The 19,661-nt window shown below is 39.4% G+C and overlaps 1 protein-coding gene across 7 annotated transcripts in view; it reads left to right on the forward strand.

Moving 5' to 3' along the window:
- The first annotated feature begins 3,503 nt into the window (after window positions 1–3,503).
- ATP2B2 (ATPase plasma membrane Ca2+ transporting 2) overlaps window positions 3,504–19,661 on the forward strand; it is a 363,788-nt gene continuing 347,630 nt past the window's right edge. For 4 of the 7 annotated variants that reach the window (XM_010718404.3, XM_019620005.2, XM_010718405.3 and 1 more), the window contains exon 1: window positions 3,504–3,567. The gene's annotated coding sequence lies outside the window, so the exon portion shown is untranslated. The remainder of the gene's footprint in view (window positions 3,568–19,661) is intronic. The other 3 variants (XM_019620007.2, XM_010718407.3, XM_010718408.3) reach the window with 3 other exon arrangements.

Raw genomic sequence — 19,661 nt, forward strand, 5'->3', positions numbered from 1 at the left:
GACTGCGCGCCCGCGGGCGTAGGGTGCTGCGCGCGGCGGGGAGCGGCGGGCCCTCAGACGTGCGCATTGAACGCGCTTCTCGTACCCACAGAGATGCTTATAATTTGCCTTTCATGTGCTGTGTGGCGCGTCTGCAGGTTCTCTCCTGCACCACGGCTGCGTGTTGGATGCAGTGACTTCAGCTTCATCTGCTTTGAGGCTGAGCGTTCCTCCTTGGCACGAGCCAAACCCTGAACAAGTGGAAATTTCAAGGTCCCTCCCGCATTGCTTATAAATCTTTCTGGCACCATCTTAATAGTGTTTTGTGCTCGTAATCTGCAGGTTCCCAGATAGCCTGTTTTTGTGGCATGCAGCAGAGCGCTCAGTGCCGATTGAAGAGCTTCTCGGTCTTTTTTTAGCATGCAGAAATCAGACTGCTGCTCTGATTGAAAAAGAGAATTGGTGCTGCTGTGTGCTGCCGTTCACTTCGCACCATATGGAAGGAAGAAGTCTGACCTTTCTGATTGTTACGTGGTCTCTTTGAACTGATGCAAGTCATTGACTGAATGCACAAGGTTTCTTTTTTGCTATCTCCTTTTTCCAGCATAACATTGCAAGTGAAAGCAGCTAATTATATTAAATCCAATTACAACTTAATGGCTTTTTAGAATCTTATTTGCATTTCTTAAAATATTACACATTCAGTGCACATGCTGTGAGGAGATGATTGCAGTGCAACACCTGTACCCTTTGTGCTATTATTGCTGCCATCAAACTTACAGCCAATGTTTTAAGTACATTTTTGTTTCTAAATGTTATTGCTAAGTGTACGTCACTATTATATTAATTCTAACTGACAGTTCTTTACAGTAAGGGCGGTAAGGATGGTGGATGTCCCATCATCGCTGATGACCTCACTGCGTGTTGGTGAGCATAAACACTAAACCAAGATATCTCTCTGCTATACCCAGTATTCCTCTGTGTAAATCAGTGGGTGGCCAAATAAAGGTGGAAATCACATTTATATACGTGTCTGGTATTAGTTGTAGAATGAGCTAAAGAAACAGCTTTTAATTTTTGGACAGTTATTGTGGTGCGGGATTTTAGAGGTTTGAATGAGGTTTCTCTGAGTTCTGCTTGAAGTGCTACCCAGAGGAGGCTGTTCAGAATCACTGTGGCTCTGGGAAGATCTGAAACTGGGCCTATGGGGCACATCTACATATCCTGGCCTGTCTCAGAAGTAGAATATGGCTGTTTCCAATTCAGCTGTGATGCGTCTGCTTGGCACACTTAAATTGCCCCCTCATTATCTAACGATTAATTGTTTTGTTGATGTTTGTATATGTATTTCCTTAGTTTGTTTGTATATGCTTCCTCAGTATTGTCAGTCTCATATGCTTATTGATTAGATGAAATTTCTTAACTTTATCACTTTCCATGTAGCATAAACATAGCTGCTTGCTTAAGTTTAGGCACGGTTGTCTTCTGTTTGCATCATTACAGCTTGTGGTTTCATTGAAGTCCTTATCAGTAAAAATAAGATGTGAAGCTGCCCCAAAAAAGTAAGTTACATAACAGGTAGCTATGCTCTTTGGCTATAAAAGATGTATTTGCTATTATGTAAGAAAGTGAAAAAGCTTGGTGGTAGAGAATGAAAAAGAGATATCTAATATCAGATTGAAGTGGGAAACTGCAGCAGATAAAAACTGTGAAACTATGTCCAGCAACAATGGAAAGAGTCTATCTGGGGGTTCTTTTATGACTCGTTCATTAATTCCCCAAACTTCCAGCATACAGCTTTTGAGCTGTTTGCTGTGCAGCTCTTGTCTCATGCTCAGGCTCTTCAGCTGCAGTAAGAAACTCCTTTTATTTCCACCATAAAGCTTTGGTCACGTCCTGTGAAGATCCAGTGCAATTCCTTTTCAGGGAAGCATGACTGAAAGCTCCCTGCACTCCATGTCACCATGTGCCTGCCCGGCCTTGAGACTGTCAGAGGCACGTAGTGATGTTTGAATACCTGAAGAAGAGTGCCTTCTGTCATGCCAATTAATGTTTCCAAATAAGCACAATGTACGCTGTGAAGCAGACATCTTTAAAATTGGGGTTGGAAAGTGAAAGTTTTTCAGCCTGTGACTGGTTGAAGACATACTGCTCTTGCTGTCTGTGGCAGGATCAAGCCTTCCTGATGGATATAATGTTTCCTGGGTGTCTGTCAGGAGGAAGCAACTTCAAAGTTGTTCTCTCAAGATAGGAAACTTTGCACGTAGGCTCTTTCACAGTGAGTGTGCGTGTTTTTTTTTGTGTGTGTGTGTGTGTTGTGTACACAGCTGAAGAATATTGGGTTTGGTATTTTCAAAGCAGATACTACAAGTTAAAAAACAAGATGTTTGTACTATTTTTCTAAATTTTTAAAGCCTCGGTGATTTTACAGACTTCTATTTAAATCTGTAATGTAGAAAGCCTGTGTAGCTGCATTACTTCTGCAAGAGCCACAGTGGATAACATGGGCAGAGCTCATACCACCTTTTAGCTTTGTAAATAATTGCTTTCAAGTACTTGGCCAGTAAAGCAGGGATGAACTTAACTGGATGGCATTCCTTTGAGTTAATACGTGAACAAAGAATTCTTACTGGTGAAAAAACTATGATTCTTTTATCAGTGTCAGAGCACACGATGATGAAAATGAAATGAACGTGTCACCAGGAAGGTTTGGTGAGAACTCATATCTGCATGCAGAATAACTCCTCTAAGCGTGACATCTTCATTTAAAGATGCTTCTGACACTGCACAGAGAATTTGTCATGCAAATGAGATCCTTATTAGGAAGTAATATTTTTAGAGTACTTTCAGCAAAAGGAAACGTTCTTCTAAAGGCATTTCACACACACAGAACAACTATGAAAAAGGAAGATCAGACTGGACATGCCTGTATTAATGGGAGGTAAATGTTTCCCAGGTCGTCTCATTAGGAAGTCTAAATTTGGAATTCCTACAAAATGTTATGCTGTAATAGCCTAGTTCTTTATGTCTTCAATTGAATCTACGTACGCATAACAAAGGGCTGTTGCTTTGCTGCAGTGCACCACTGGGTATCCTTCCTAAGCTTTGTGCCAAAGAAGTGATGTGGCTGTTCTAACTGCTTTTGAGTAGGGTGAAATACATGAACTGTGTTATACTATGGCATACATATGGTGAGATGACAACAGGGTTTGTGGAAAGGAAGAAGGAGGGAAAGTAGCACCACTGACACTATAGTATTTTAGTCTTCAATCCTGAAAGTGCACAACAAAGTTAAGCTCAGTGTACAGCTGAAATGGGTTCATGTGTGCCAATACATAAAACAGGGAATGCTTGTAGAGGAACTGTTAGGTCACAGCTTGAACTGGTGATTTAGCACCTGGTGAAGGGGTGTGACTGGCCCAGAGGGCGCAGGCAAATTGTTTGCACCTGCACTCCCCAGGTGACCAGAAGGGGTGGACCTCCCCGGGCTCTTATAAGGGCCAGCCAATGAAGGGAGAGCATCTCTGGGACCTAGGCTGCTTCCTGAGATGGAGTACTGCATAGCCATACGGCCCCTTTGCCAGTTGGGTGAGTTCCATTCTTCTTTATGGGTACAACTGTTGGCCTCTGTGCAAATTCCTGATGTCACCAAGAACCTGTCAGAAGCAGTTTTGCTTCTTCATGAGTAGAACAATGGTACTGAACGTGTCTGAATGGTAAACAGGCCTGCTTCTGAGCTCTGTCAGCTGGGGGAAGCTTATGTTGTTCCTGATTTTGCAGTCACTTGCAGGGCCAGGTGCTGACTCTGAACAAGGCAACTGCAGGCATTTCTTCCTTCTGTATGGATATGGGAGGTTCTGAAGCACCACAGAGCCCAAACATCTTTCTTGTTTCTCTGAGGAGGAAGTGTGGGGCTGGTGGAGTCAGCCAGAATTTACTTACTAGGTTTATATTTGCCTACAAAGGTTGATTAGGTCAAGTGGGGCCTCACATCTATCTTAATTATTTGTCTTGCTTTGTAATGTAGCTACTATTGCAGTTAATTTGTGATCAATTAGAGTAGCTGAGAAAACTCTCAATGTATCTGCAGGAGGGACTTTGCTGACCATAATAAATACTTGATCTCCAAATGGTCTGCTATAGTGCAAGAGGCAGGAGAGCAGTGAGTTGCTCGATTAACTTGTCCTGTTGCTACTTTTGCCTCCGTGTGTATCAGCATCAGTAGTGAGATTAGTTGTCAAAACAAATTCCAGGCTGCAGGTGAGGTTCTTCTGAGAGGAAGCAAAAGGTACCCTAGGAAGAAAATTAACTGTTGTCCAGTCAAAACTACTGAAGTTTGTAAAACCATCATTGTAAAAAAGCCAGAAAAGTTTCTTGCTTTATATAGCACTCAGGCAGTGTTAAAGACAGAAATAATTAAGCTTGGGACACATGGTAATTGAAATTAGGAATTCAGGTTACTGGATGGTAGGAGTGATGAAGAGCAAATGAACTAACACTCCAGCTCTCTTGTCTATAAAACCAACTAGGTATCATTGAGTGAAGCAGTTTATATGAACATCCTGAAGCTGTGAAGAAGAGCAAACTGATTAACACTGATATTTAGGGTTGGCATCAGTCTCCTTGAATCTGATGCTGTCAGAAGCTAAAACGATCTCTGGTATCTTTCAGTCCGGCTATCTAAAGAAACCAAGTGCATGAGCCCTTCTGCCCTGTGTGCTTAGAGTAATTGAATATTGTGGGTTGTTTCTCCTGAAGTGAGTTAACAGAACTGTTATCTTAGAAACCAAGCACCAGGAACTTGGCTGACTCCAGGCGAACTGAAGTAATAGTCCTTGTAGTTGATGACAAATAGAAATGGAAATGGTATCATTATGCTAACTCTTTTCCAGTGAAGAGTGGATAATGTTTCTTTATAGCTGTTGACTTGTAAAGGGTGGAGAGGCCTTCCAGAGAGATCAAGAAAAATTAGAGTTGAGCAATCAGCTGTGTGAAGTTTAACAAGTGCTGGATTTCGTACCTGGGAAAGGGCCACCGTACAGCTTAGGGGGTGAGATGTTAGAGAGCTGCTCTGCTGGAAGGAATCTGGGGCTCTTAGTCGACAGTAAGTTGAAGATGAATCACCAGCATGTCCAGGCAGCCAGGAAGACTAACCATATCCTGGGTGCATCAAGCATGGCTTTGCCATCTGGTCAAAGGAATTGATTGTCCTGTTCTACACTGCACTGGTGCAACCTCACCTTGAGTGCTGTGTGCATCACAGTACAAAAAAGGCATAAAGCTATCAGAGTGTCTGAAGGAGAGCAACAAAGATGGTGAATGGTCTAGAAGGGACGAGTGGTGAGTTGCCCAAGTCTCTTCATTTGTGTTCTTTCTAGAGAAGAGGAGTCTGAGGGGAGACCTCATTGCAGCCTACAGCTTCCTCGTGTGATGGAGCAGAAAAGCAGGCACTGATCTTTTCTCTCTGGTGACAGCAGTAGGATCCAAGGGGATAGCATGAATCTGTGATGGGGGTGTTCAGGTTGGATATCAGGAAAAGACTCTTCACTGAGTGGGTGGTGAGGCACTGGAACAGGCTATCTGGGAAAATAGTTAAAGCAGTGGAGCTCAAGAAGTGTGTGGACAGCTGCTTTTAGACGTATGGTCTGATTAATTTTTTTTTTGCGGTCCTGTGTAGAGCTGGGAGTTAGACTTGATGATCCTTATGATTCCTTTCCAATTTGGGATATTCTTTCATTCCATTATAGGTCTAAATTATCACTGTTGAATTAAGTATACATGTAATATATTTGTATTTGAAAATCAACAGTTAAATAACATATACATGAACTGTGTAGAAACACATTTAGTCAAATGAACACAAAGTTGCCTTCTTGACTGGGGTTGAGAAGGATGAGAGAGGAACAAAAATATATGATAACGGAGAGAGAAAACTTAATAAGGAAAGTAAGATGTTCAGAGTTATTTCTGTGCATGTATGCATATGAGAGAATATGTCTCAATGCACACGTGCTTCTCTTACGATGAAGTGCTGCCTTAGCGTCTCCTAATGGTTAATGAACGTGCTTTACTGAATGAATAAATCACTGACTTTATTAGTGGCCAGGCCCAGGTCTTTAAAAGTGTGGTGGAGGAGACAGTGAGCAGTTGGGCCCCTTGGTGCTGCATTCCAGCTGGCAGGCACCTGACACCAGCACTTAAACTACCTGCAGTGCTGAGGAAGGTAACTGCAGCATTTCTGAAGAGAAAGCCTACCTTAAGGCAGTCAGCACAAAGAGATTCGTTCCTGAGGCACCCCAGTGCAGGTGGGCACCACAGTCTGTTTAGCATAATACAGACCATGTTTGTATAGTTTGGCGGTGTTACCTCGGGTCTGTTCAGTTCCTGCAGGGAGCAGCAAGCATGGAGTGGATTGCTGAATGTGGTGCAGAAAAGATAAAATTTCTGCTTCAGTGAATTACGAAGGTGTCCTTTCCTCATCCTTGTTTTTGGTACATGATGGCCCGGTAGAGCACACGATCCTGTTGTCACTGTTATTGTCGGTGAAAATTGTGGTTCAAGGCTCTGGTCTCTGCATGCCACATTCTGCAGGGGCAAGCTGAAAGCTGCCTCGCATGGTAAATCTGTAGCATGAATGTTTTAGAGAATATGCTTCTGTAGACATTTATTGTAAAGATTCAACTTCTTTGATTTTTCTCAAAGAATAAAAACAAAAACATTACCTCTATCAAAGGAGGAAAAAAAGAATGAGTATGATGCTACTTATTAAGGTGCTATTTCTGTGAGTAATGAAATGCTGAGGCATGGATGACTCAAATCTATTAGCATTTCTGTAAAAATTGTGTGAAGTTGGAAACTACTATGACTGTTCAGATAGAAGTGTCTTAACCTATATTGTATGTTTTCAGTTGGTATAGAGGCAGATCTACTTCACAAGTGTAGCAGCAGGGTGAATGACTGGGCATATAACACAGGTTTAACATAGTTTCTGTAAGGTTGATGAGTATCTTGGGGTTCAGGCTCAGTTCCTTATTGCTTGTGATGTTGTGATTGTGATGTTGCACATGGCTGATTCAGTAGTCAGAATAGACAGAATTTTAAACTGAAGCTGAAGTGACAAAATTATTTTTCTAATGAAAGCAATTGACAGAGCAGTAAGTACACAAAAAAGGCATCCTCCTGCTATCATATTTTTCCCTGCAAGGGATAAGAAGTTTTGGATATTATTTCAATAGCTTGTGCAGCAGATTTGTACGTATACATCAGGCCTTTTCTCAAAAGGTTAGTGATTGCATTAATTAGTTCATTTAAGAAAATAAGTAATTTTTTGGATTATTTTTCTTGAGTTTATTTATTCAGTAACGTGGTAATTACAAGTGACAAATCACAAACTACATGTTGGGTAAAAAACTACAGATGTACCTGCTTCTAGTAAATTATAGATTACCACAAATATTTATTGCAGCTACACTACAGTACTTGCTGCTTAATGAGTGATGAAGTATAAACCATTTTTGAACAAGGATACTCAGGTGTATTTGATGAGAATTTAAACTTTCCCATAGCTGTTCATTCTTCGAATTCTCTTACCAAAATTAATCTGGGAAGTTGTATTTTTATATACATATATATATATATATGTCAGGGCAGATTTCCCATGACCCTCAACTATAAATAAAACAAGATTATTATTTCTGCAGGCCGATTCTTTTAATACTTTGAGTAGTGTTCATAGATGCCTTCTTAAAACTGAGTGATTAATGCAGCCAGTTCCTTTCATCCCCGCTTCCACACATTCACTGAACTAAATCTCAGCCCTCTAACTGTGGGTGAAATGATGCAGCGTAAAACTTTAGTTTTGATTTTGTTCTAGAAGTGCTTGTTTAAAAAAAAAAAAAAAAAAAAAAGTTGAAAACTTGCAAAGTCATTAGTGAAGACATATGCAAATACTTGCATATTGCATTTAAAATACAAGGTTGGATACATGCTGTATGTAAATTCCCAACTTCACTTTCTCAGAGATCAAAAAAAGCTGAACTGTGGCCCTTGTATTTATGGCTGGAAATACTGCTAAACTGACTGCAGTCAAATATGGTTGAGGCTAAATAGGTAAAATATGGTTTCAAGGAGATATGCTTTATGTAGTTTATCTTTGATATCTATTCTTTTAACTGAAAATATTCTTATTTCCAGCAACATACTGGGGTGAGAAGAACTTCCAGGATTTGCTCAGAAGTGATTTATGCTTACGATCTGTAGATATAAGCTTCCAATATGAGACATCTTTCTGTCTCTGCTGAGTTCAGGGAGAATGAGATCTTGAGCTCTGAATACACTGATTTCTCTCTCAAACAAGAGAATACCATCTAGAATACTGTGTAGTCTGATAATTAACACAAATGTTAAAATAAATTGGAAACACTAACTACAGCAGTATTATTTATGAGTGCTGTGATCTCTGAGAGAATGTCTTAGCTGCATTTTTTTCGTTGGCCTTCAGTGCTATGGGAAACAGTTCTAGATCTATTTGATAACTCCGACAACAATTTCCTTGAAATCTTTAGCTGAAGATACTGAATTAAAAGTGAAGTTTCTAGATATATTAAGTCAGATTTATTGCTATGGATTAAGATAAACAAGTTCTGAAGCATGTTGGAGAATAAAGTAAGTGGTATATGCATTTGGAGAAAGTTTCAAAACAGTGCAGAAGTACCTAAAGTAGTTTGAGATAAAGTTCATACTATGTAAACAGGCTGTCATTTCTGTAACTAAAATAAAAAGCAAAACAAAGCTGTTATGTGAACCAGATAAATGTGCAAGTTCCAGATGCATCCTACATCTGGGGCTGTGTACAGCTTCTGGAGTGCTGTTTGCCCTTGGTAGCTCATTGGCTATGGCAGAGATGCTGGTCCTGGGCTCTTCCTTCTTTTGACAGAAGCTGAGACCTGTGCAGTGGGGTGAATTGGGATGTGGGGTTGCAATCAGTTACTTTTGTTTGGGAGCCCAAGCCCTTTGGTTGCAAGTAACCATACAACAGATCACTGGCCGTAGGAGTGTCAACAGAATGTCTGTTCTCTGCCCTATAGGACACAAACATTGGTCTAAAACTTGCTGGCAGCCAAAGTCAATAGCTGCCTGTAGCTTCTTACTGTAAAACACCCAAGGGAAACACTGCTCCTCTCCTTCCTCAGGCTCCACTCTACTATGCTTTTCCCCCTGCTGTGGCTGCAGGGTGCACGGGGGTGTGGGCACAGCAGTGTCTTTCTGCTGCTCCTTCCCTCTCCTGTGCTCTGGTGGCGCCCTGCAGGCCGCTCAGCACTGTCCTTCCTTTCTCTCAGAGCTTCCCGCCATTTGCTGGTTGTTCTTTGGAGGCAGCGGTTCTGGAATGTTCCAGAATGTCCTCTAGAACTGCTGTGACTGGAATGGAGCTCCCCTCCCACAGCTTCCTGCTGCCGAGCCTGGAACTTTATTCCAGATGCACCTATCAAATGAAAAACTTCTTTACTCTTTTTTTCCTCATCCCCCAAGCTGGGCAGCTGAGCACGATAGATGCGAGGCCAGGGTGTTCGGTTCTCAGGATGCCCTTCGGCAAGTTGGAGAACAGCTCCTGAGGTTGATTGCAGTTCCTGGTGATGCCTCGTGCTGGGCACTGATATTTGTTCAGCGTGGAGGCTGAGCTTCATATCCAGCCAGGTCGGCACGTCACAGCTATTACTTGAGGAAGGCATTATTTACATCTTGTTACTCTGCTGGAGAAATGAGTTGGGAAGCTGCTGGTGATTCCCCCTGCGGATACACCTTTGGTATGTGTCGAAGGAGTGCAATTAATATAATTAGATCCTTGGCTCCTTCCTGGCAGCATCTCCAAGAATTTGTTGCAAGAGGGTGAAGGAGCAACTATATGGTTGGGAGTTTCTGATTTACAGCCTTAAGTCCTGGAGATGGGAAACTGGCCAGTCCTGAGTAATCAGACCAGTGCCTGTGCTTGTTTAGCCTATGTTTACAGAGGAACCAGCAAAACAGCTTTATCCTTTCTTCCTTTGCTATCATGTTAATGCCCAAGTACAGCAAGGGGAAGACTGAAAGGATTTCCTCCTCTCCCTCAGCTCCCTGCAGTGTGGTACGCAGCCCTGCGGCTGGAAACTGCTGGCTCTCCTTGCTGCATCCACCAGCAGGTTGGGGAGAACAGCTGGGATGCCTGGCAGCATGGGGAGCCCATTCCTGGGGCTGCAAAAAGTACTAATGGTACCTGGAAGGCAGCTGGTGCCCAGCCTGCAGCTGCTTGTTCACCCTTCAAAATTTGGTAAGAAGTTTCAATGTGAGAACCATGAATCCTTTACAGACCACAATTTGGATGTCACTGTCATGCACCAATGAGATGTTTGGGTTTGTAATGTTTGCTAGCAGAGCATTTTTCTTGTTTCCTAGCCTGTAATCTGCTTAGTTGGTGTTTGATCATACTAATTGCTTTCTACTTACATAATTTGTCAGTCATCCTGTGGCAGGTGTGTAGTCAGTTCTCAGTGGTAGGACTCTCTGAGAAAGCAGCAATACTCTGTCTTGTTTATTCATTTTATTATTAAAAAGCCCGTTAAAATTAGAGGGAGGAAAATATCTGAAATTTGTTTTTTTTTTATACCTAGAGAAAATAAAACAGTATGTTTTAATTTTGCTAGATGGTCAGCAGAAATATTTTTTTCATCTCTGTATTTGTAGGAATAATTATAGTTTTTGAAAATGTAAGGTTTATTTGCTTTATTAAACTAATTTGTGCATCTTCTAAATGAATCCAGCAGTATAGGTATCTGAACGCTGCTCCCCTTCCTCCTCCAACCACACTTTGAGTATGATCAGTATCTATTCCTACCTTGATTCTTGTGCTTGGACTTAAAGTTAGAATTGCCCAAATGCTGAAAACTGTGTGCCTCACTGTTCTGGACACAATCACAACATGTCATGATCTTTCAATTTTTAGTGCACTGATTCATGTAACCTGCAGTTTCCTTTACACCAGTAAAACTCTAAAGCTGAAAGCGTGAGGTTGGAAGGGTAATCCCATGTGAAGGGAAATGGGGCTTTGGCTGCACAAAGCCAGTGGGAGAAATTCCTGCTTTGTTGTTTCCTCAAAGCTTATGTAGAAAGTTGTGACTGGAAGGAAGGGGGGGATGGTGTGGTTGGAAGGTGTGGTGCTTCTCAGCTCAGACCTAATGGTGTGATGTCCAGCTGAGCCTCCTATTAGAGCATGACATATCAGAGCAGATTTACTGGTGATTGCTGGCAGTGTTTCTGGTGCTGTCAATCTGAACACAGTAATGCTGTAGTAATCAAGAGATATTATCAATTTTTCTCATTGAGAAGGGGGGGGGGAGGAGAGGTGAGGAAGCAAACTTGGAGCCAGAGGATTTAAAATGGGGCAAAATTAGAAGTTTGAATTGTTACCTTGGGACAAAGACATGCGCTGTGATTACTGTAGACAAAGCTCAAAAGGAGAAAATTAAGAAAGCAGTTATAGTCACATTTCTGGAATTTGACTATTCAAGTCTTCTGGTGCTGTTTTGAATAAGATTTTCTTTATTTGAATGTAGATAGTAGTATTTCAATGTCAGGAAGGTGAACTTGAGGTGCAACAACCACATAGATTCTGAAGAAAAATAATGTCAAGCAAAGCTGTGTATGACCTCAGATGTAAGTACAAAATTCAAGAACCCTCAGTCGGAATGGCACACCAGGAAGTTTCCATCTGGTTTGCACCAGTGTGTTGTGCCACTGGAGTGAATGTATCATCTTTCTTCTTGAGATTTTGCTGATTTAAGCATTGTCATTGTTCTCCTTGATTTAAATGTTATCTTAAGTCTGTTAAGGACAAAACTAAATTCTGAACTGAATTTTCTTCCTGTCGTGTTTGTAAGATGCTACTAAATAAAATGTTACTTAGGCAACTGAATATTAATAGCATATGCAACTGAATGTAACATCATATACAAATGGAAGACTTGCACTAATTTGGTGTAATTATCTTCCAGTACTCACTTCAAATTGTCAGAGAATATCTATCTATGCAACACCAAGTGATGCTTTCCCCCTGCGTTGAAATGAAATATCTCAATTATCTCATTTTATCCATTGTGGTTGACTATTTTAACTCATTTTAGGAGAAAGTCAAAGCTACTGGAACCTTTAATTTGCTAAATATTTGGTGTCTGAAAAAAGATTTGTTTGCTTTCATCATCTTGATTTTCTTGTTTGATATAGCATGCTTTTTCCTTCTGCTTAAAGAGTTCTAGTCCAATCTTGCTTTCTGGTGTTGTCTTTGTTATTGAAGAGTCTTCAGTTATCTTCCCAGATAATTACCAAGTTACTTTCTGACCCATAGTAATCATTACTGTATTTCATAACTTAATATTTTTGACTTTCTGCCCCCATGTCTTAAATTTTATGACTTAGTCATCTGCTTTTACTATTTTTTGCAGAGAAATATTTCTTCAGAGTGGAAAAGCACTACATATGCTTTCTGGAATCCTCTGTGTTCTTTGAGTGTGGCGAATAGGACTGGTTAAGCATTTTTCCTCATGAGGCTGATTTTTAAGAACACTGAGAATAGAGAAGACAACTTACCTATGCAGTAGACTAAAGATTAATGAACATGTATGTGAGATGCGTAGATATGCCATTTCATCCCATGCTAAAATCCACTTGCTCTTTTTTTAAGCATAGTAGGACTCAAAAATGAGTGTGGGTGAAGAATAATCCATCAGATTTGAGTTACATGGTCTTTACAACAAACTTAACTGGAGTCGGGACTGAGAGGGTGTGGAGTTGTGTTAATTGAATGAAATAGCAACGTTCTAGTTAAATTTCAAGAATGTTCTTCTAGGTTATTTCTATTCTCTTCTAGCAGGGTGGAGAAGTCACTCTCAGCCTAGCGACATTTAAAAGAATTGATGTACCATCTCTGAGAAGAGAGCTTGTTGTACTGACGTTGTAATTCCAGGGTTTTAGTAGTATGTGTTTTGAAGATGACAGCTGAACCTGAATGTAATTGCTATGTGAATGCTCAATTCTTTGTTCCTAAACGTGCATGGACAAATGCTAAAAGGAGACGTGAAGAAGTGCATCTCACATTAATGCGTGCTTTAGCCAGAATCCTGTTTTTTAGTGAATCTCGCATTTGTTTGTATCTCTGCCATGTTGGAGCTGAACAGTCAAAGCACTAGATGAACCTGTGGAAAAGTGATATGGCAGGGATCCTATTTATATTCTGGAAAGCAGCGTTCTAGCTTTGGGGAGCATCTGAGAGAACAGCTGTGCTCCAGTTATTCTAGTTTAGTTATTTCAATGTGTTTTGTGGTTAAAGCAGCATATACAAACCAGGTGTCCGCTTCTGAAAATATCAGAAGTTTGATGCTCTAAATCACATGTAAAAAATTAATAATGGTGGAAAGGCTTGAATATTAACATAATAATATATTTCGTAATTCTTTTGTTTTGTTGACGAGAGGTTGTCACAGTCTCATAAGTTTTCAAGGTAAACTTTCTTGCTGTTCAAAGCAGCTTTGCTTTTCCTTGGATCAGTGGTGAGAACTGTGTTTTCTTCTACGTTTGAGGTTTGGAGACTGGATCTCTGTGCTAATATAGGTTATTCTCCTCCAGTGGAATAGCAAAACACTATTTCATGGGTAATGAAGGGAGTGTGTGTTACTCCTCAAGCTGTTAAGGAATACAAAGGAAAATGTTTTAGGAAGTTAATGAAGCAAGCTAGTAAAAATTAAGTTGGTGAATATCATATAGAGAGAAACTGATCATTTTAGAGAAAAAAATGGAAGAAGCACTTCACAGAAGCTTTCTATATTTTTGTTTAGATACAATTTACGTGGTTTCAAATATTAATGTTTTTTAACAGAAAATCTTCTGTACTTGAGTAAATTGTAAAACAAACTTGAGTGTTAGTAACTCGTTTATGAATTTAGGCCTGTTTTTTCTTCTTTTCTCCTTCATTTCTCAAATAATTCCAGTAAAAAAAAAAGAGTAAAGCTTGAATTGTTTGTTGGGATGTTTTTAGAGCTCTTCCTTATCTACCTCAGCCAGAAAATCTAAAGCTAACTGTTTGATGGGATTGGTTTTGAAATTGTACATGGTTGATAATACTAATTTCTAAAGTAATTTAAATATATAATTAGATATAAACACATATATAAATATCTACGCATACTAAAACTACTTATGTGTATACAGTCACATCATGAAGACTTCATCTGAATTTAATTCTTGTTGATAAAATAACTTGAGCATATCCATATTCCACAGTAGAAATTCTATAGACATAAGTCCGTTAGACCTTTCTTTTGCTGAATGCTGAAAGCAGTGTTTGCTCTGACAACGTATTTGTCTGTATGAAAGATGTACTGAATTGTACTCATTGTGCCTCTGCTCCTCTGAACCTATTCAGATTTGAAATAATAATAATAATAATAATAAAAAAGGCTTTATGTGAGCCAAACACTCATGCCAACATAACAATATTTGAAAAAGATGATCAAAGCTGTTTGTTCTGCTTTACTGCTTTCACTTTGTCTGCAATTCAAGTCTTCATCATGAAGCAATATGGTGTCTGAAACATTATCTTAGAAAGAGGCAGGAGGGGGCAAAAAAAGCCTGAGTCAAGTACTGGAGGACTACCAGAACTGCTTTCAGCTAGCTGAAATATTACTGGCTTTGCAGCATGGTGACTGTTGTGTGCCACTGCTAGTCACCTGCAGACTAGGGCTGTCATCTTCAGAGAAGAGAGATGCCGAAACCTTGACATATGTTTTTGTATCTGTTTTAAAAAATAATTCATTAAAAAAAAAAGTAGATATAGTTAGTTGTTACAGTATTTTGATTTAAGATGATATCTTCGCTTTGTCTGCTGACCCAGAACTGTTGCTTACACAGTGCTTTAGTAATGGGTGTGGAACCTCTTGCAGAGCAGAACCAAAATTTCTGTAGCGTGGTTTATATGACAAACAGTAGAAGTGACAGTGAAATAGTGAGAGGCAGCTGTTGCTAGTAGTTTACCTTTGCAATATGCTTGTGGTTGTGTGGTTTTTCTGTTGTTTTCTCTGTGTATTCTGCCACCTTTTAGTTGGCCCTCGAAATTATGGATAATATGCTAATTAAAAACAGAGCACTCCCATCAACAAGGAAACAAAGGTGCTTGCAGGAAACACTACTCCATCCTAATGTGGAAGATGACTTCAGTTCTGATGGGTGATGAAAATGTACACAGTGTAGAATATATGATATACATGTGCATACAGTAAATATGCTATTTTTTCCGTGAAATTTAATGTGTTATAAGAGTCTTTATAGTAGTAAGTACTTGAAGCTACTGACAATTTGAATAAAACTGTTGAGATTCATTTACATTCTTATATTGGGGTTGATTGCCTCCTCAAAAACCATATGTAAGGAAGGACTATTTTGTGGGGGAGGAAAAAAAGAGCACAAACAAGGAAAACCAAACCTAAGAACCTTGTGCTCAGCTGTAACCTGCCATTGGGGCATGCTGCCTTGCAGTTCTCGGAACCGATTTTGGGGAGAATAACAATATTGAATATCTGTACGTCTTTAATTCTTGAAATATGAATATTTTTCTTGCACTGCTCGTGTTTTCTGAAAGTGCTCTTTGTGATTATGTTAACCGTAGCTGAGAAAGTGGCTAAAGACATACTTAACATTATCTTGTCTCATACAATTAAGTGCTTTTTGGGATTATAGCCAGGCAATTCAGCAAGGTGTAGAACTGACCTTTTGCATGGCAAATGCTGTCTGAGTATTTTCTATGTACTTCTAGTTTGCATGTTATCATGCTAGCAATCTTCTAATGTTCAGGCCTTTCTTGTTCTTTTTTTCCTGGGAGACTGCATGGGAATTCTGTAAAACTGGCACGTAATAAATGATGTCTTGGTAAATGCCAGTTAATATTTCTTCTGATAACACCTGTTACATTCACTTTTAATCTCTAATGATCTTGTGAAGTATAGGTATTAATAATAGTAGCCAAAGTTGGTTTCTTAAGCTTCACATTGGATAAATATACGTACACAAATGGGCAAAAGCCCATGGAAGTCTGTCTTTCCAGGCTGTAAGTATTGGAAACTTAGTCAAGGAAAAAAGAATTTGTTATAAGACAAAAGGTTCTTGTGGTAATTACTTCAAAGTGATCCCTGCTCACGTAAGGAGTTGGAACTAGATGATCTTTAAGATCCTCTCCAACCTGAGTCGTTCTGTGATCCCAACCAGTAATTGTACTTCAGTGAAATAAAATTAGAGAGTAGGGATGGGAATGGGATTTTTATTTGCTTTGTTTTCTTCCTAAAATAGACAAACTTGTGATCTCGAGATGTTATACAAACTAAAAGCAATGGAGGCTGAGATGAGGTTTTTGATGGTGCTGCAGTGCTTGTAGCCCAGTGCCACGTGCAGTTACTTACAGATGTAGCAGTGAGTTTGTTTTCAATATTTGGTAATTAAGTTTCATATTTCAGAAAGCTTAATGGCGGTTTAATTACATATGTTGTTTGAGCTGTACCATATAGTGTCTGTTGGAAAGCCTGAGGCGGGTGGAAAGGTGAAAATGAAAGGTGGTGGTAATGATTATGTTACCGTGGAAATGGCTGTGCGTTTTGCCATTAGTTTTTTTTTTAATTTGGAACTTAAGCTATTAAACTATGATCTTGCATACTTCATTTTTTGTTCTCATCAGTCAAAATAAATACAAAATTGTAGTTTAACTTAAGTTTTTAAGTTTTAAGTTTTTGCTTGGGGAGAGTTTCATATTAGTTGCTGTGTTCGTAGCAACCTCTCTGCTTTTCCTGAGGGAGGCTGGGTTTTCTGTGAGGTGCATGAGAGGCTTACCAAAAATACGGTACCAAAAATGCCTGCAGCCCTTACACAGGGAGCACTGCCTGCCTGCCTTGTGCCCGCTTGGTTTTGTGGCCTCTTGTGTTCTGCTTTGTGTGCATGGAAACTTCCTGGGAAGCTCTAACTGGTATGGCATTCTTCTTTTGCATGCACAACCTGTGACTTCTGGTTATTTGACATTTTGGTTCTTAGTGAATGTAATAACGTGGTTGTTTGAATGGCGTATTTACTCAGCTTATTAACAAATGAATGATTACTTTAACTGAACTTTGTTCCTAGGGTATGTTTCAAAGTTTCATAAAGCACTTAATGATTGCTATTATGGCCATTAAATCAAGATAATTTAACTAGTAAAAGGCTATGTTTTTCAATGACTTTATACTGCTTTCAACTGAGAAGGTATAAGGTTGTTGAATATGTAAATATGACACCCACGTTATATCTTTTTTCAGATTTTAAGATTGCAGTTCATGTCACTTATCTCCTGTGTTCAGTTTTTAAGTTTTTCTTGAAATAGCAAGTTAACTAATTAGTAAATTAGTTGCACTACTAATATGCACTTGGCAATTCCTTAAGGTTTAGTGTGCAGTCTATTGAACGGGGAGCCTTTTACTGGGTGTAGCAGTGCAGATGCCTGGTGTGTTCAGCCAATTTCTTGAGCCTTTGCTCTGTGTGAAAGTGGAGTGCGTTGCAGCTGTGCCCCTGCAGTTGTGTTGCAGTGGTGTAAATCATGCACTGAAGCCTGCATTATGAGACTGCTCTGTGTAGGAGGGGGAGGGAAGGACTGCATGTGTTTGTGCATCAAGAGGATGGAGTGGGGAATCAAAATTGTGTGTGCTATTGCATATTGCTTGATATAATCACTCTGCTTACAGTAGGCACCATATAAGGATGGATTGAAATGCCTTTTCAGAACTCATGCTTGTATAGGTCAGAAATAAATTATCTCTGTGACCCAAAGTAACTCGTTTATTAATGTCAAGATTTAGGATTAAAACTATATGTCAGGCAGGATATTTTTCCTTATTACTTCTAAAGAGAAGAAGGTGTTGTGATTTAATTTGCTGAAACATTTACTGGAAGAAGGGTACTATAGGAATAAACATTACCATCACACCACTAACGTGTTTAATGTGAATTATTTGTCTGCTTCTGAAAGGCAGTGGAAACAGTATGTTTAATAAGGCTGTCTACTACACTTAGAGGAAAATGAAGGTGTTTTTCACAATTGTGAAATAAGACTGAGAAACAAAAGACGCAGACAAAAAGTTGCGTAGTGCATTCTAGAGTATGTAGTAGGGGTCAGTGAAAATAAGGTAAAATAAGAGATACTTTTGAATGCTCAGAGTGAGCAATGATGTGTTGCTGATGACTTGTTTCTTTCAGAGTTTAGCCTTAATGTCAGCTAAACGCTGAGGAATGCTCTTCTTCCCAGTTATGTTTCCTTTCAAGGTTTTTATGTTTTTACCCTTTCCTGATTCTTAAAATTGTATAAAATCAAGAGATTACCTTCCCTAAGTCAACATTTGCATGCAGTGGTTAGATCACATCTGTTTTCTTTTCCACATTAGTCTTAAATAACCATATTTCTGACAAGCCAGTAGGACTAGATTTTTGAGAGTTTTCTTGTTTCAGCTTATTTGAAATAATGAGCTATCAACACCATGTGGTTGACAATGGCACTAGATATTTTTTTGGTGATGAAATCTGCTTACACCTCTATTTTGTGGGTAAACTTCATGGTTGTTGGAAAAGAGACAAATACTAATGAACTTTCTGTAGAAATTCAGGCTGCTTATTTTTTTGAGGTATTAAGCTAACTGCTGCTCTTCAGGTTGTTTTGTATGTTGACTTCAATAAACTGAGTAATGTTTGTTTTCACAAAAGGCTCATAGCTACTAGAGAAACTTAAATTCCTTTCAGTACTCTCTTTTAAGGGACTTTGGTAAGCCTGTGAGTTGCTGTACAATGCTGAAGGCTCTTACCTGGCAGCCTGTTTTCAGCAATGCAGTGTGACTTCATACAGCATCCTAGATGCCTTCTTCTGTCTTCATTTTTTTTCTGCAGTAGAGAACTAGGTCTCTTAAATACCCATTCAGAGAGGTGTTTGTGTAGAATTTCTAATCACACTAGAAGCTGTTTGCAGTAATGAATTTACTTATACCCCTTGCACTGAAATTGCAATTTTTTTTTTTTGTTGTTGCGAGAATCTGCTCTTCGGTGGAGTAGATCATGAGCTGAGAAATTGGTTTTAAAAATCAGACAAAAACAACAGCAACAAAATCTGTCCACTGGATAAACCTGCAATTCATGTGGTGTCAGGCCAATGACTGTACTACTTGTTTGTGTTACATAGTTACAGTAAAATGCTCTTCATTTAAAGAGATTCATTTGCCAGGAAGAACTGGTTAAGAAGGAATAAAGAGACCTGAGGTGTTGCATATTGTAAAAACAACTGGGGACTCCCCTCTTGTGCTCTTCCCCAGCCTTCTTCATTATAGTTTATATATTAAAAAAAAAAAAAACAAAAAAAAAGAAATATTATCACTGGCAACCTCACCAGCATTTCTAAATTAACCTTAGGCTTGAGTTAGAGTGGTAGGAGCTGATAAGCAATTCTGGAGATCTGCCAACGAAATGATCTGATTTTTTAATTTTTTTCCTTCCATCTTGCTAGTTACACATGCTGTCTCAGTGCTAGATAAAGGCCTTCCCCCACCAGATCAATTATCTTTGTCCCTGGAGAGATGCTGCCAATACCTACTTTTTTTTTTTTTTCC

This window comes from Meleagris gallopavo, chromosome 14, assembly GCF_000146605.3.
Source record: "Meleagris gallopavo isolate NT-WF06-2002-E0010 breed Aviagen turkey brand Nicholas breeding stock chromosome 14, Turkey_5.1, whole genome shotgun sequence".
Classification (NCBI taxonomy): Eukaryota; Metazoa; Chordata; class Aves; order Galliformes; family Phasianidae; genus Meleagris; species Meleagris gallopavo.